Below are 18,106 nucleotides of genomic sequence, written 5' to 3'. Positions count from 1 at the left end.
CGCGTTTCCCAGGAGCAGCCCTTGGCCCACCCTGGGCGGTGGCTGTCGGAGCTGGACGGGCGGGGGCGTGTGTCCCAAGGTCAGCTCCCTCCCACGGTCTCTTATGTCACACCTGGCCCTCTTTCCTCATTGACATTACCTGGCTGGTCCGTACCCGTCACCTGCATCCTCTGGCTTTGTTGGTACTTTGTTGGGCCTCTTTGGCCCAAATGGGGGAAGAGAGGTGTCACAGAGGCTACACTGCATCTCAAAGGATTAGTGATTCAGGCAGGTGGGCAGAGGTGGGCACGGCACCACAGGTGAAGGAGTAGCCCAGGCGAAAGCACGCAGTTAAAACCAACACGGCATGGCGCGCACCTGGTAGTACTGGTGTTCACGTACCTCGCTCTCCCATCTTTAGAAGGTGGAAGAGGAGGGCTTGGAGGGATCAACGGGGCTGTCCCCAGTGGCTCATTCTGGAATCTTCCTCAGGGTGATTGTCCCTTAAGGTAACGTTTTCAACGCCAGAGAAAAAAAGCCAGTAAAAAAGACATCCACCCCAAGTGGTTTGCGCCTTAAAGACCCATGGGAGGCTGTTGAAGCAGCATCAGTACATAGGAGTGGCCACAGGTGGGAGGGGTGGGGGGGGTGGTCTGAAGCTAGGGGACCCCGGTTGTTTGGCCCTGCTTCCCGCCAGCTCTTAGACTTCAGCGAGTTTAGTTAGCTCATCCCAGCCTCGGCTTCCCCATTTGTCAGGTGGAGTCATAGTGGGAGAAAATTAGAATCTGTCCAGTGCCTGGCAGAGGGCGCTCACCCAGCGAGTGGCGTTGATCGTGTGATGCATTCTAGCGGACGGGGCGAGCACAGTTTCATCCCAGCAGCAGCCCTGCCATCCCCACTTTTCTCCCAGCTGCAGCGAGCACCCTCCAGTCCTTCCGGAAGCAAGTTGGCTATGAGCTGTAAATAACGCAGCAAAGACACTCGGGCTCTGCTGCCGGAGTCGGGATCACGGGTGGAATATCCGAAGCCGTGACCTCTCAGTGATCCCCACTTGGAGGTGGCGAGCAGCCTTCAGCCGATGAAAAATAAAATCCGGTCCTTCACACCCTCCCCTGGATGCGTGGCGGTGGGGCGAAGATATTTACTATCTGAAAGTTAGGGGGGCTTTTATGAACTGGCCCATCTCTCCTCAGCCCCCGTTTTGCCTGGTGTCTCTGAACCCTCATTAATTTTTCACAGGCTTGTGATGGCTAGTTTTTATTTATTCACGTCCAGGGTTCTGTTGTGTGAAAAGGACTCCTTTTATAACATTACATATTCATGGCTCGGGAGAGGTGGGATAAGGAACTTATTATTAATGTGTCACTGTGGGAAACTTACTTGAGTTCGTTGGTGAACGTTTGTTAAATTTGGTGTGGTCAGCAGACTCGGGGAAGTTTGGGATACGTTCTCTGAACAGAGGGCAAACAGTTTGCTGAGGCTGTTCCTTGATGCAATGAAACAAGTGTAAATCTTACTTAAATCTTTTGAAATAGTAATTTGAAGGAAGAAAAGAAAAAGCTGGGGGAAGGCAAAGATGCAGTCTTGTTGCATAGCCTAGTTTCCCAAGCATTCTGTGGATTTCCCACCAGGTTTGTTGGCAGGGGGGGCGGGGCTGTGGTCAGAGTCTTAGCTGAAACGTGATGTAAAGACCCTTGTCGCCTTTCCCGCTGCCATTTCTGGCATTCTCCTCTGGGGGGCAAGTTGCAGTTTTCTCCACCTATGCATTCATCCTCCTTATCCCTGCTCTGGATTCCGGGGACTTCTCCATTTGGAGCTCCTGCCGACATCACAGAATTCCTTGCCCCGGACAGACAGAGGCGATATTAACATACCATCTTGTAAATCAAAGCTAGGGGAGAGGGCACCGTGGGGAAGCTGACCCAATCTGCTTCAGCCTGAGCGTCTTAGGAGGGAAGCATATGTTGTATGCAGTTCTCTGCAAAGACAGGCACTGGTGTCTGGTAGGGGCAGGATGTAGATTTTGCAGGGTTTGGGTGGGGGAAGGCTGTTTCGTGTTCGCCAGTTTGGCTTAAGTATGACACGCCCATCAGCCACTGCTGTCCAATGGACTCCTCCGTGTGAGAAGAAACGCAGAATAAATGCACAAAGAGGATACATTTTGAAATTCTACACATCAGGCGTTGGACCTGAGGAGCGTCCAGAATATGAAGAATCACATGGTACCCCCTTCGCCTCACATCACGGGTGTTTTCCAGCAAAGAATTTCTTCATGAAAACCTTGTCCTCCAAAGGGGTTAAAAAAAAAAGTGGAATCCTTTTGATAACCAAAGCAATTAGCTTTGGAAGTTGATGCTGGGGTGTCAGCGGCATGAGTGGGGGGACAAAGGAATGAAATATGCCTTCAAAGGCCGCCTCCAACGATGTTTCCATAATGCAAAACATTTGTTTCTCGCAGGGATCCCATTGGCGGTTGGCTGGTATTATATTGCCATTTATATTGGAAAGGCAGGCAGCGCGAAAACTGTAGTCTATTAAGAGTTTGTGAGTGTGTGCGTGTGTATACAGTGAAATAATATCTAGTGTAATATGAAGTGACAGTCAAAATTACAGCTTTTCTCTCGCCGCAAGGGTACTTCTTTGCCAAGTATAGTAATATTGTTGTAGCAGTGTTCAAGGCTGTCAGCAATTCTGGCTTACTCTGCAGAGAGTCATAAGAGTATGTGGAAGGAAGGAGCTTCCTGTCAGGGGAAATACTATAATTTTGATATATATTTGTTGGTGCCAAACTGCAATTAAATAGGAGGTGTTGGAAGAAGGTTTTATTTAACCAGCTTGAGTTTGTTAATTAATTAGCAGAAACGTGCGTTTGGAATGCCTCAAGAAAGGGGTCCATGTTGTCCCTGTAACTTGATTTCGCAACACTCTTTCTTTGCTTGTGTGTCTCTTCAAGAAATGAGAACAGAATACGTCCCCCTCCATCAAAATTGGGCAGAATGAAATATTTTCAAGCACCAAAGGAAAGGAAAAATGAAACACCTTGAATGATCGTATCTGTCACATCTTCTTTTGCGGGGCATTTCTTGGTCTGGTAATGTTTGGTTTTCTAGCTTGGTGAACTGACAGATGTGTAGTATTTGGAGCAACGTCTGTTACAGGCAGACCTCGTTTTATTGCCCTTCACTTCATTGCGTTTCGCAGATACTGGGGTTTTTTTTCTTTTCTTTTTCTTTTTTTTCTTTTTACAAATTGAAGTTTTTTGGCAACCCTTCATCAAGCAGGTCTCTCGGTGCCATTTTTCCAACACCATTCCCTCACTTTGTATCTCTGCATCACATTTTGCCATGTTTCAGAGTTTTCCATTATTGTTTTATTTGTTTTGGTGACCTGTGATCAGTGATCTTTGCTGTTACTGTTGCAGAAAGATTACATACGACTCACTGAAGGCTCAGAGGATGGTTAGCATTTCTGAGCAATAAAGTATTTTTTAAATTAAGGTACCTACATTGTTTTTTCAGACATAATGCTATTGCGCACTTAATAGACTACAGTGTCGTGTAAACATAACTTTTATACGCACTAGGAAACCAAAAAATTCGTGTGACTCTCAGTTTTGCGATATTAGCTTTATTGTGGTGCTCTGGAACCACACCTGCGGTATCTCCGAGTTATGCCTGTAGATGATTTAACTTGTGCCTCAATTAGTGTGTGTTTACGTTGCAGGATTTTTCAGGTGACTAAAGGAAAAAAAGTTGTCTTGCATTCGTGTGTGTGTGTGTGTATTAAACTGCTTGCAAAACACCAGTCCATTTCTATAATATTATATGAGAGATGCTAGATCCCCTGGGATAGTAACAAGTTTCTTGGAGACAACTCCTTCTCAAGAAGGAATGAGGGTATCACTCTCGTTCACTGTAAACTACTATTCAAATGAAAAACGCTTTCTCGTTTGAATAAGTAGAGAAACCACAGAAGACTGAAATAGCAATGATATGTTAGAAACTAAGGCAGTTATGTGTGAAAAAATAAAGAACAGAAAGATGGTGTTGTTTTAGCAAGGCGGATTTAAGAGACTCGAAAAAGCAGTGTGTGCATGTGTCTGGGGCGGGGGGATGGTGGTTTCCTCTCATACTGAGCATTTTGCAAGTTAAGTGAGTTTCATTCTCCTATAAAATGTGAATCCAATAACGTTTTATATGATCATAAAACGTGTCTACTTTTGTCTCCATCTTTTATGAAAAGAAGAAATATTCCCAAAATATATTACCAAAAATAATTAATAAGCAACCTTTCATAGTTATTTTCTGAGGTTAATTGTTACCCTAAGAAATCAATTTCAATTTCTTCAGTTGGAGAGACTCATTTATGACTGGGTGTTGCCAAAGGAGGGAGTGAGTTAAAATGCTAAGTGGGAGCCTTCATTCCCTGAAGAAAATGCCTGTGCTGCTGGCCGTGATTTATCCAGAGCTGTCTTGCCTGTTTATACCCCATGCCAAGAGAATGTATGGAAAATGTAATGGAGCTATTAGAATCTGGTGTAGGAGATGGGTTACAGTAAGAACCGAAAGTTGTCTTCGCAGTGTTAAAATAAAAGTGAGATACCCTTGAATCTTCACAGAACAAGATAACTTGTTTTTTTTTTTTTGCTAACCTTCCCAACCAGCCTGAGCTCAAGCATGAGGGGAGGCAGCAGCAATCTGTTTTGATGATGCTTGTTCCCCTTGGTCCCGAGACCGAGGTAAGTGCAGAGGGAACAGGGGAGAGAAATTTAAACCCGGAACTATCTCCTCATGGAAAACAGGAAACCCAAAAGGAAGGGAGTGAATCCATTCCCCCTGTTTGGGATCCTCTGTAAAAGTCTTCAAGATCACACTGTCCTCACCAGGCGCCTGAGCTTCATGAGCGAGACCGGCGTGTTCCGGTCCCTCGCTGCTCACCGTGGCAGGCTCCCCGCTGCTGGGACAGCACTTTGGCAGCGGTGGGATTTCCTCTCAAATTAAATATGTTCTTCAGGTACCTGAATAAGCAAAAACGCTTCTTTCCCGCCTTTAATGTACTTTTTCTTTCACTGCTCGGCTTAGGATCTCCCATCAGTCGGAATGATTGATATTATATATATTTTCTTAAATATTTTTATTTTTTTTGCCACACCAAGTGGCATGCGGGATCCTAGTTCCCCGACCAGGGATTGAACCCGCGCCCCCTGCATTGGAAGCACGGAGTTTTAACCACTGGACCTCTAGGGAAGTCCCGATATTATATGTTTCGCATCTTTTAACACTTTGTTCGACACTTCGTGGCATTCAGCAAAGAGCGCAATAACTTCTGGGGATCAGGGAAGTGAAACAACCCACACGGATAGCAAGTTTTTATCTTTACGATCTCAAGAGATAGGGTGGGCAGTGGTGTACAGATTTGTGGGAAAAGTTGTGGATAGACTTCTCAGGTAATTCATCAGGATGTTTCCCTTGCACAGGAAAAAGCCCAAATGCATACTACCGTAAGCGGCAATGGTCATCGTGGGCTCTCGAAATGCAGAGTTTGGTGCAGGGGTCAGCACATTTTCTCAGTAGGACAGAGAATAAATATTTTTGGCTCTGTGGGCTGGGGGGTCTCTGAGTCAAGTACTCCCTTCTTCCAGCACAGACAATAGGGAACCCAGTGGGCATAGCTGTGCTCCAGTAAAACTTCGTTTATGGGTGCTGGAGTCTGAATTTCATTTAATCTTTCACGTGTCACAAAGCATTCTTCTTTTTTTCTTCCACCACTTAAGAAAGGTAAAGCATTTTTAGACCCTGGGCTGTACAGATGATGGAGGACCGGATTTGGCCCAGCGGTCATAGCTGGCCAACCCCCCGGTTTAGAGTCTGGCTTTTTCCAGAGCTCGCATATGTCATCAGGGCCCTGTCTTTATCTCATCTCTTGCTTTTGATGATCTTTTTATTTGTTGTATCCTTTGAAGAGAATATTCTCTCTGAGTTGGGGTCAAGATGGCCTCTGACAGATGAACAGCATCCCAATAACCTGGGCACCAAGAAGCCCATCTCCCCACTGCCCCTGGCACAGAAGCCAAAGGCAGAACTCGACTGGCCTGGCTCAAGGCTGGCACCATCCTTGAAAGTGATGGTCCAGGGAAGGGGGCTGGAATCAGGACCCCTGCCCCTACGTGGAGTCAAGGAGGCCCACAGTTCCCTAATGGAAAGATGAGCTCCGTTTTGGCAGCGGAAGGGACATGGGATAAAACTGTAGCTTCCTCAATCCACTGTGATCCTTTTACAGTCTTACATTGTAATTTTGGTTTTAGATGTTTCGGGGAAACATAAGGGAGAAATCCTTTCTGGATGTAGCTTCAAAAGGGAGCATGTTGGATGCTCTCTTGTCACTGCCTAGCGAAGAGTGGGTCTCCTCGTCAATTGCCCTGCAGGAAGAGAGCTCCTGTTTCCATCTCCTCGACGCCTGGCCTTAGGTTCTGTTGCCTGGAAGCAGAGCCCAAGTCAGGTTGCCTGTTCCCGTGATTTGGGGGGTTGCGCTTTCAGGAGAGGGAAGTGCGGAGATCTGCCCGGGGCAGGGAAAACATTGCACGAGGATGTGACCAGTTTCAGCCTGGCCCCCGGGGAGCTCTAGAGCATGAATGGTACCTCAGAGTGGATCCTGCTTGAGACGCGGGCCTGGCTGGCTGACTGTCAGTGATTGGCCAGCAGCAGCCAAGGAAGGGGGCGGTGGGGCAGAAGCGGGTATCAGCCTGTGAGTTACCAGCTGACACTCAAAGCCCTGGGTGTACCTGCTCAGTAAAGGGACCTAGGCTGCGGAGGGACCACGACACTGTGCCAGTCAGCACCAGAGAGTCACCTCTCAAAAAGCGCTCCACCCGTGGTAGGAAGAAGTACGCAGGCCTCGAAATCCTCTGCAGGCAGGGCCTGTACCTGGGTGTTCACTGACTCCCCGCCCCCCAAGTGCAGGTCTGCCAACTGACTTTACCCTCCTGCCCTGGCCTCGAACCTGCCTTTCCACTTTGCAGCCTCTTTAGCTCGACAGAGTGATCCTCCAGTAACTTTTGTTTAGCGAAACTCAAGGCTTTTCAGGATGCTGTGCTAATGGCTTCCTTTTTTAATTGCGTAAATATATTATACACGGCTGGGTAGGTTTGCTTGCTGGCCTTGCTGCTGCAATTTGAACGTGGATACAGTTTCCTTTAACTCACCGAGAATGAATGTGGTACTTACTCCTGGTGTCCCGTGGCTCTTCCTCCTTTAGAAAACGTATTTACGCGGACATTTTGGAAGCACTTTTTAAGGCTGTTGAAAACTTAAAAAAAGAAAAGGAAGGAAAAGAAAAACGCTTTCCCCTCCCCCAAACAATGGCTACATTGTGACAACAGTGGGTTGAGCTAAATTCAGCGATGTCAGGAAAGAGCAATAAAAGGAGATGGATTGTTCTCTAAGCTTCACTTTATTGGATATTGTAATTGACATATAGTTGTCATTTATAATCATCTGTCCATTCCTGTGAGTTGGGAGCAGTAAAGTTAATTGTGGCAGCTCATTTGCATTAATCTCACCTCTGAAGGGTACAGTAACCCATTAATATCATGTCATGATGAATTATCACAAATAACATTGAACATATTGATTAATGATCTCTGAGATTTGTATCTCGTTAAAACATTTTGTTAGCTCTTTAAACTTTTAAGCCAACAACCATCGCCTGTAGGAGGGGTTTGGAGATCATCTGAGAGGTGGTGCTGGGGAGTGGTATACATTATAGGGTCACTGGTTTAAGGAGTTGGATCGCTCAGTTCCCATTAGATTTTGTTTGTTTGTTTTTTTCTTCCAGAAGCCAAACACATTTTCTGGGTACGTTCCTCCTACTTTTCATTGGATGATGGTTTCTTCAAAACATCTCTGATTGTAAAGTGGCTCTGATCCTCAACTGGAATGATTTGAATAAGATTTTTTTAGACGTTATCCTTCCAACACCCTAAATGGTGGCCTTCCGAATCTCTTACCCACCTAGATCTGCCTGCTAGTTGGAAATGCACATTTTTTTTCCTCCATTACATCAAAATCTCCAAACTTATATAGGCATACTTTGGAGATATTGCCAGTTTGGTTCCAGACCATCAAAATAAAGCAAATACCGTAATATTTCAAATGAAAAAAAATTTTTGGTTTCTCAGTGTATATAAAAGTTATTTTTATACTGTAGTCTACTAAGTGTGCAAAAGCATTATGTCTAAAAAAATGACATCTTTTAATTAAAAAATACTTGATCGCTAAAAAATGCTGTCACCCGAGCCTTCAGCTAGTTGTAGTAGTAACATCAAAGATCGCTGATCACAGGTCATCATAACAAATACAGTGATAACGAAAAAGTTTGAAATATTGTGAAAATTAACAAAATGTGACCAGAGGTACAAAGTGAGAAAATGCTGTTGGAAAAATGGCACCAACAGACATGCTTGATGCAGGGTTGCCACAAACCTGCAATTTGTAAATAATGTGGTATCTTTGAAGCGCAGTAAAGCAAAGCACAATAAAACGACGTATGCCTGTATGTTAACATAAACATAGGAGTGAGTTGTTTGAGATGAGATATTGTCATTTAAAATATCACTCACTAACCCTTTGTTTTATAAAAATGTACTCATTTTCTGGGTGCTCTTGTTTATTAGGTGATTGCAAAAGACTTTGACTTCTCTGGATAGTTCCACAGAACAAACAAACAAGACAGCTGGAGAAATCACCATATTGGCCACACAACATGTGGACATTAGTAAGATGATAGTCAGTTCTCTTTAACAGAGCTCTTTGCAGAATTTCCTGGTAGAAGTTTAACTACAGTAGGCACAGTCAAGAGAAAGGTTGGCATGAGAGTTGAGTTGCAAAGCCTTGTTCTTTACAGCTTTTCCCATTATCAGTGGTAAAAGCGATGGTTATCTGAACTCTCCAACTTATATATGTCTTCCACTTATGTTTAGTGTCTGGTCTGTTTTCCCAAGATAAGTATTTAACACATGGCCAGTATCGGGACCAGTCTCTTCTGCTGTCTTTTCAGAGAAAGGGGAGCTGAGCTTCCTGAAATAAAGATGCCTGAGAAGATGATGACATTAATGCTTGGGTGGTCTTAAGCCCTGAGGGCATTTCTGAAAAGGGGCAGAGTGCAACTGCTTCTGCTTGTCTACTATGACCTCCAGCCCTGGGACTGTGACTACCTATTGAGGCGAAGATAGTGACCCCCGTGCATTTCCAGAAGCCAGCTCGCAAAAGGCAGGAGGGATGGGTTAGTCCCAGAAAGCGTTCTTTCTGATGGTTAGGAAAAGTAAGATGTATGCGGGCTGAACTCTGGTGGGAAAGATGCCGCGATTATGCAGTTTGTAGCTTTAGCCAGCAGGTAAGGACCATGGTAGCATCCTGACTTACTCTCAGACGCTTGCTTTTATGGAGGGGTCTTAAAACCATAAATGGACCGTATGTGCAGCAAGCTTTGCACCTGAATAGCCAAGTAGATTGCTGCCTTCTAAGAGCCACTTTCCTTTCCGTTCTTTGACAGGCCGGTGATGTTCCTCACCCACTGAGTATTTAGTATCTGAGTTTTCAAATCAAAGAACAAGCTTTCTGTATCCTAGGCTAGTGTCTTGTAAAGCCAACCTCTTTATTACTTTACCAGTTTAAGGCTTTATTACTTGGGATCTAAAGCTGGCTGGTGAATTATGCATGTCGGAGCTCCTGGCACCTTTACTTCCCGTTCTGCCTCCACCTTTTGGGGGGTCCGGAAAGGACAAGGAGATCTCAACGTGTGTTCCTTTCCATCCACGGTATTAATCCTTATTCGTTTTAAAAATCTGCTAACGGAAATATTTCCATTCAGCTCGTTAATCAATTGTGATTTTCATCCCCTTGTTTTGTAAAAGCTGTTGCAGTAAATACTTTTTTTCCACAAGGCGAAAATCCAAGAGATGGATGCAGCCACCGTAATTAATTGCACCAGTTACAGGAGATCAGCAAGTTTGTGAGATTCACATGCTGCTGTACCATATGGTTGCCCAGTAGGCGAAAAATTTGATTAATGTTTTGAAGTAGATTTTTTTCAGCAAATATTACAACCCCAGATGAGGTGTTCTTCTTCCTTTTTTTTTTTTTTTTTTTCCCGTTTATTTGCTAGTATTGTCAGACTTAGCTGAAGGAACCAACCCTTTGCTTTAAAGCTTAATAATATTGGGATCCAGTGGAAACTTAACATGCAATAAAAATTACAGTCTGCCTGTCTCTTGTGGGTACAGAGAAGTAATGCATTATGTCTTTGTTTGTAATTAAGTAAAATGTGAAAGTTGGGCTCTAGAACTTGATTCTTTTTTTCCCCCTAAAAAGAAACATAACTTTTTTCTTAAACTGATGCGTTTTTGGTATGATTTATAAGCTATACATTTGGGCAGACTTTTAAAACTAAAAGGAAAACAGCAAAACAAAACAAAACAAATGAGTCAGTGAATAGCTTCTTATAAATTACATTCTCCATGCCAATTAGATCATCATGAATTTAACTATATCAGTGTCATAGAAAAGTTTAAGCTGTCTCTACTGTTATCCTAAGGTGTATTAGTTTCATAACCAATCAAGATATTCATAGTTAATTTCTCCTTTATTTAAAAGAAATCATCTTCAGATTTTTGAATAAATTTACAGTTTCCTTACCTTTTTTTAAAATATAAATGAGAACGTTTGTTTTACCTTACGGCTGCCTGTCATGCTGGACACCCCTCCTCTTATGTCACTGTCCTGCTGGGATCCTGCTGCAACTTTTCTGTCCAGTCACTGGGAGAGCATCAGCCCTTTGGGTAATAGGACAGGATATGGCAGGTCTGACCTTGGCATTCAGAAAAACAACGTGAACTTCTGAAAACATGTAGGAACTGGTGATGGACTCCATAAGGAATATAGAATAAGTCACATTTCTCCACTTTGGTGAATGTGGCTTGACGCTTCATACAGTTCAGCTTTTCTGTTTTCTCTTTTCTTTTGAAACTGAATTTCTAATTGCCTAGGCATTGCATGACTCTCCTTAAATCTTGATGTCTGTTGAAATGAACTCTTAGCTCAGGTGGTTAGAGCATGGTCTTGAATCAGGCGTCAGACGGTTCTGAGTCCTCTGAGTCTTGGCCGATAGAAAATTCTCTCTCCAAGAGTCACAGACAGTGTCCCTAACTCTGACCCACCACTGGTCTAGAGAGGTCCTTAGTTCAAAGCAAACTGTGTTGTCCGCATCCAACCAAACAGCAGTATGTGCTGTCGTCTCCTGGCTGCCATATGATTATCGCTCGCTTTCTCTGTCCCATGTCTAAAGCATTCGAAGGGCTCTCAGTGCGCTCTGTTTTCCAGTGACTTAACGAGGGGCCAGTTCAGTCAGAATACAGGGGCCAAGGCAGAGACTAGGCCAAGAAGGTCATGTCCTCTGATTTTGATTTACCAAGTTACATCTTTGAGCGACAAGGGTAGACTGTTTTTGATAATTTCATTGTACTAGGTTTCTCATTTGTGTGTGTGTGTGTGTGTGTGTGTGTGTGTGTGTGTGTGTGTGTGTGAGTGTGTGAGAGAGAGAGATTAACTGAGTAGTAATTATCCACAAAGGCATGAAAAGAAGTGTTACAGTGCTGGCATATTTTGAAAAAGTCCACAGAAACTAGTATAGCCTGTCTTTCCTCAGTTTGAGCTGAAGCTGCTTCTTTCATCTTCATCATGGCATCCAGTAGAGATTTTTATGGTGAAGCAGTTTCGGAGACACCGTTTAAGAAGACGTCTCTCTTTTCTTCACTCTGTGATTCAGTCACTCCTAGTGAATATGTTTTAACCGTGCAATTTAAGCTGTGAGTTTTGACTTTGTGTGGTCACTTCCAAATACAGCCTGGGTTTTTTAATGAAAGAAAAAACTTTAAAAGTTTTTATTTAATATGGCAGGTGAAACATGAACAATATATGGCCATTTGGCAGGAGACAGTGTATTGGATTATTTATGAGTTTTATCTTTTTTTTTTTTTTAGCAGCACATACATGCATGAAAATTCATTACTGAGTGATATAGGACAAATGACTCAGGGAAATGGTTTAGTGTTTGAGAGCCTGACTGGGGTGGGTAGGGGCAGCGTCTATGGTAATAAAATAACTTTAGGTCTATTCCTAGCAGTTTGATCTAGGTTGGTCTGACATTTGTTGTGGTGGTCGTTTTAATAAAATGTGTTTGGAAAGAATAAGCCTCTTCACAGTGCGGTATTTTTTTTTCTTTTCTTTTCCAAAGGAGAAGACTATATGTCTGGTCCATCTTTCATTAGTAATGCATACTGCCACGTGGTGATATTACCAGAACAATTATCCTGACCCTTTATATCCCAGGGGAATCCGATACACTTGCAACATCTTTCTTTATATTTGCAAGTTTTACTTCCCAGGGTAGAATCCTTTGGAGAGAGACCACTCCCAGAATATCAGTTCCCTTCAATGAAATTTCCTTTTGTTTGAGCTAACCACGTTAGATCATAATTTATGGGTCATATCAGTGACCGTCGCTCAGATACAGTAATTTACCAGCAAGTATTCATCAGTTGAGTGAAGGTTGCTACTTTTTCAAGTGGGAAGAAACCCAAACAAGTTTAGGAAGGAGAAAAAAAAAAAATCCATCCCGGGGGCAGGGAAAAAAAAAGAAATCATCATTGGGATTTCACCGTTTGAGATTACATGTTGGCCATGCAAAACTAACACCCAGCGGGGAGGTTCTGCTTTTCTCAGAGATTCTCAGTTAGCACAGTTAGCAGATGGTAGGGGAGAGGGTCCGGGTGCTGGACTGAGATGCAGTGCAGGGTGACTCCAGCTGCAGAATTGCTGGGGTGCTGGAGGGGACAGCTTTCCCGGGTGCTGGCCGCCTAACTTTGCCAGTCTGCTTCTTTCCACGTTCCAGGCCACGCTGATGTGCGGGTTGAATACATGAGAGCTAATGATTTTTAAGACGCTTTAAAGTGATTTGTCTTGGGAATGCTAACTTGGCAAGAATAAAACCTAGGCAAGTAGAGTTGATTTTTGATGACCCACAGAAGGCATGTCCTCGAGTGATTAAGTCAGGCTCCAGTGGCCTAAAATTGTTCCACATCAGGGAACATGTACAGTTATCAGAGATACTTACTAATGAAAAAAAGGGGGAAAAAGGAAGATTATTTGGCTGTAGAGTAGTGGGAATGAACAACAAACTGTTCTGAGAAAGTGTCCACCTTGGGGATCCAAGGCAGTGCTTTGAATGGGTTCCATTGTCCTGGTGTGACAGGTGAAAAACAAAACTCCTGTAAAGGTAAGTGAGGTGCCTCATGAGCAGAGAGAAGCATAAGAGATTCAAGTCGATACATGCATTGCAGTTAGAAAATCAAACTTAACTGCTGTATTTTCTAAATAACCAATATTTGAAAAGAAAATATTGCAAAGTCTCATTTTCTTTCATACTAGTGTGGAGGGGCTGGCTCTTTTGAGGACACACTGGACCAAGTAATCAGGGCTATTGAGAAAAATGCTGTTTACTTGACGGTGTGTGTGTGTGTGTGTGTGTGTGTGTGTGTGTGTGTGTGTGTGTGTGTGTGTGTGTGTGTGTGTGTGTGTGTGTGTGTGTGTGTGTGTGTGTGTGTTTTGAATTTTACCAGCCTACAGCACTGAGTCAGTACATCACGAACTTAAGGATAGTCATTGGTATTTTTAATAGTCACTTTATTTTTATTTCCCTGAAGAGTGAGGTAACTGTATTTTATTTATAATCGGAAGCACATCAACCCATGAATTCAGGTGAAAGAATGTACAGCCTCTTCAGTTAATTCTTTAAAATGTACTTGCTGCCAATGCACACTTAAACACATCTTCATTTGTATCTCTCTGTATTTTTTTCCTTTTCTCTCCCCATGTTGTGTTTGATGAAAAAGAGCCTCTTTCGTACATACCCGTTTGGGATTTCTACATTTGAAATTTTATCAGAGACCTGGGGTCTGGTCAAACAAAAATCACACTAGAGCGTTTACTTAGGGAGCGTTCTCTGAACTGACCTGTCAGTGTGTGCCCACGTGTTTATTTGTAATTAAGGCTAAGATGCTTTAGTACGGCTTTACCACGAATCTAAAAACCCAGAGACATTTCCTGTATGACCATTTGCTTTGTGTTGCCTCTGAAAAGAGCATTGTTCCTGTGGCATCGTTAGAGAGAACAGCTTTCCTGTAGGGGCTCCCAGCCTTAACTGTTTCAAACTCCTGTTGTTCGGTAAATCTGTCAGAGGGGTCTGCAAGGGGCCGTATTTATGAAGAGAGAGTAGAGTGGTCAGTCTAAAAAGCTCCTTAGTGTAGTACTTTGAATTTTAAATTACACACATAATTCAAAGGTAATGTAACTTGCAGTGTCGGACTTTAGTCCATTCCGTTAAATGGAGAAAAATGACTGACGTTTGGAATGACTTATTGATTCTTGGTGGGAAAATGACTTCTGTAATATAGGAAGTATGGTAAAAGGAATAGCTTAATTATTTAGGGAGCACTTTTCAAAACATGCTTTTACAGCAGCACAAATTGTGTATATACAAATTGTACGACTGGGTTCTTTTTTTTTTTTTTTTTAATTCTCTCAGGAAAGTTAGGGGCAGGCTTATATTATTTCGTTGCTAAGGCAAAGTTTAATTTTGCTCCAAGTCCTCGAGGCTGTAACTAAGAAAGATATAAGGGGTAATGAGAAGTTTCTCAATGACTTAAAAAATATGACTTGTTGCAATTGCCGTTTCTTACTTACATTATCCTCCGGCGAACGTTGGGGGAGCCTGACTGCCAAGATTTACAAAACACACTTCTCTCTCTCTTTGGTTTATGGTATTTTTCAACAGTGTCATGAACTCGCTTAATCTGATTTCATCAAGTAAATATATGGGAAGTTGAGATGACATATTTTAATCTGGCATTTGAGGACATATTCATAAAATCTCAGATAAAATATTTATTTTGGCCTTTTCCTTCTGCTCTCTCTTTTGATTCAGTGTGTATTCTTTGCTTAAGGACTACAGCCTAATGTTATTTTGACTGCAGTTCACAGTGTTGGCAGCCTTTCAGATAAACAGCATATTTGTGGTTAATTGGTTGAACATGTTCTATAATTATAATTATATTAAAACCTTAATGTGCTTGAACATTTGCCCACCGAAGGCCGCTCGCGTGAACCACGTTACGTTTCTGTCATGATAACGGAGCTGGCTGGTGGCCGCCTTCCAGCCATCAAGGCAGGACAGGGGACCTGGGAATAACACAGAGGCTTCTCATTATTTCCACCCGAGATCACCACTCGGATAGTTGCAGAAGCTGACCATGCAAATTGCCTCCTGGTTGTAACTCAGATCCCTGGGTTTCCATTTGTGAGCTAACATTTCTCCAGATTTTCAAAAAGGGTTGGCTTGGCTTTGTATCAGCGTTACACAACAGCCGTAAAAAGCAAAATTAGCACTTTATCGAGTTTGGAGCCAGTCGCCAAGGCCACCGGGGAGCAGCGAGTCACCAAAGACCACTGCTTAGACCTGGGCAGGAAGCCATTGTGGAAATGAGCAGGGATCTCCGATGGCCAGCAGCTGAGGGCAGAGGGCCTCTTTTCTGCCCTCGCCATGCCTGTTGGATTAACGTTGTAGCCGGTGGCCCTCTGGGCTTCAGCAGAGTCGAGAATCCCAGCATTATCTTTTTGGATACAGGCTCAAACATACCTTGGTGTCTTTCCCCAGCTAACAGTATAAATCAGGGTCCAAGTACCCCCTGTTTTTTGTATGGCATGAGGATGGTTTTTTTTACGTTTTTTAAATGGTTGAAAAAATCAAAAGAAGAAGAACATTTTCATGACACATGGAAATATATGAAATTCAAATTACAATGTTCATAAATAGCGTTTTTTTTTTCTTTACATCTTTTTTGGAGTATAATTGCTTTACAGTGGTGTGTTAGTTTCTGCTTTATAACGAAGTGAATCAGCTCTACATATACACACGATAAATAGAGTTTTACTGGGGCACGCCATGGCCGTTTGTTCATGTATCGTCTGTGTCTGCCTTCACGCTGTCAGGGCAGAGTTCGGTAGTTGCAACAGAGATGTTGTGGCCCACAAAGCTGAAAATATTTACTGTCTGGTCCTTTAGAGAAAAAGCTTGCCAACTCCTGATCTAAATGATGTCCTTCAGCTTCTGTCTCCTGTCAGAATGACAGTCCCACGAGAACAGGGGCTGTTCCTGTTCTAGTGCTTGGCCCAGAGTAGGGGATTTGGGTTGGATGAATGAATGAATGAGTGAATGAAAGAAAGAAAGAAAGAAAGGAAAGCAGATAGCAAGAGAGGGAGGGAGAAAGAAAGAAAGAAACAAGAAAGCAAGAAACCGCCCCAAAGCTACGAGTACGGAGACGTCTGCCATCTTCTTATCTTTGACCCAGCAACTGAGCAGAGTTTATAAAATTTGAAAATCTGTCTCCAAACATGTTTGAATTGATTTTTATGGTCTTTTAATTAACCCCAAAAAATGGCAACAACACAGCATTTTTCAGAAAATTACAGAGCCAAGTATTTTTTTTTTTTATAGCTATGCGTGCAATCCACATCACATCCACATGCAGTTATTTCTGAGCTCCAAATAATTTTCTTTTGGACTGAGGGTGCTTTAAAGAGGATTTACTTGAAAGATTATGTTCTATATCATTAAAGGGAGGAAGACAAAAAGTTCCTCCCAAATGTATTTATGGGATGGAGCCATTCTGGCACTACACGGTACAGCAGGAAATTCCAGCAAGTTTCAATGCGCTGCCCTTACCCTGAAGTATTTGGAGGGATTCATAGAAGAGCCAGATGGACTGAGACAGATCTCTGTTGCAGAACCGAATGTACCCTTCGTCAAAATACTTTGGAAGGTCTCCAGGGATGGGCTAGAAAGGCGAGGACTCCAATTCGGAATCTTCACACCGGTGATGTAGGCCAGGTATTTTCTGCCAAGATGTTAGAAAATCCTAGAGTCTCATGAAGACACTCTCCCCACCTCCACCTTGTGGGCACACTCTGGCAAAGCCATTCTTTCTTGCTGGTCCCCTGTTCCTGGCCTGGCTTGCTTGGCCCCTTCAGCCTCCAAGGTATCTGAGCCTTCCTCCTGTCTGACTCAGGCCAGGTCCATCTTGGACTTGGGAGTCAGATCCAAGCATAAACCTTGCTTCCCCCACTTACTGGCTGTGTGGTTCCAGGCAAATGACCTCACCTCTCTGCGCCACTGGTTGTCTCTGCAGCCAGTATGGGGATCTCATACCGACCTCTAGTTGCTGCACAGATTCAAAAGGAGGACATTGGTCACCCCCCAAGGGAGCTGTCTGGTGTGTACTAAGCAGGCGATAAGGATTCTTTATCTTTGCTCCCTTTCCTGTCACTCCTGTCACTGAGTTAGAAACAGGAATCTAGAGAAATGGTCCCCTCGTCTCTCGAGTATTTCCTGGGACAGTCCAGCCCCATGTTGCCGCGTTGTGTGTCCTCCCTTCCTTCCTTTCTGTCTCCCTCTTCCTTGCAGTGGTCCTCCAGTCGTAGGTCAGCAGTCCCCCTCCTCTGTTCTTACCTGTCCCAGGCTGGGGGGAAGGTTACGTAGGTCACGGAGCAGAAGCCTTTAACTGGGTGTTCTTTGTTCTGTCCTGGTCTGGTCAGTCCTGGTAGGATCTTATCTGGGCACAAAAGAGCCTTTGTTTTCATTCTTATCCCTGTGAAAGGTGAGTCACAACTGTCTTCAGGATCCTTTCACCTTTAGCCACGTGGTTCCCCACAGAGTCCTGTCCTTCCGCCTCCTGCTCACCCATCCCTCCGCTGCTTAGCCCTGGGCGGCTCAGCTCCCGTCGCCCCTTGTCTGCATCACTCAGCTGGAGCCTTCGTGTTCCTCTTGCCTTAGGAGTTGACGTCCTCCGGTGGATTCCCTACCGCTCGTCCAGTGCCTTCACTCTGCCTGTCTGGGCCAAGCCCGGGGGGCACAGACACTGAGGCAAACTCCCTGCCTTAAAGAGCGCCCAGCTGGGAAGCCCCATCCGCGCATCCGTGTTGTTCAGGGTCTGCCACTGCCTGGAACCCACCTGTCTTCC

General features: G+C 43.9%; 1 protein-coding gene across 6 annotated transcripts in view; it reads left to right on the top strand.

The window, feature by feature from the left end:
• The window catches only part of WWOX (WW domain containing oxidoreductase), a 976,221-nt gene that overhangs the window by 159,290 nt on the left and 798,825 nt on the right, over nucleotides 1-18,106 (top strand). The gene's annotated exons all lie outside the window — the stretch shown is intronic.

This window comes from Orcinus orca, chromosome 20 (genome assembly GCF_937001465.1).
Source record: "Orcinus orca chromosome 20, mOrcOrc1.1, whole genome shotgun sequence".
In the NCBI taxonomy this organism is placed as follows: domain Eukaryota; kingdom Metazoa; phylum Chordata; class Mammalia; order Artiodactyla; family Delphinidae; genus Orcinus; species Orcinus orca.
The sequence above is the reverse complement of the archived record's forward strand: the minus strand, read 5'-3'. Positions and strand labels throughout refer to the sequence as shown.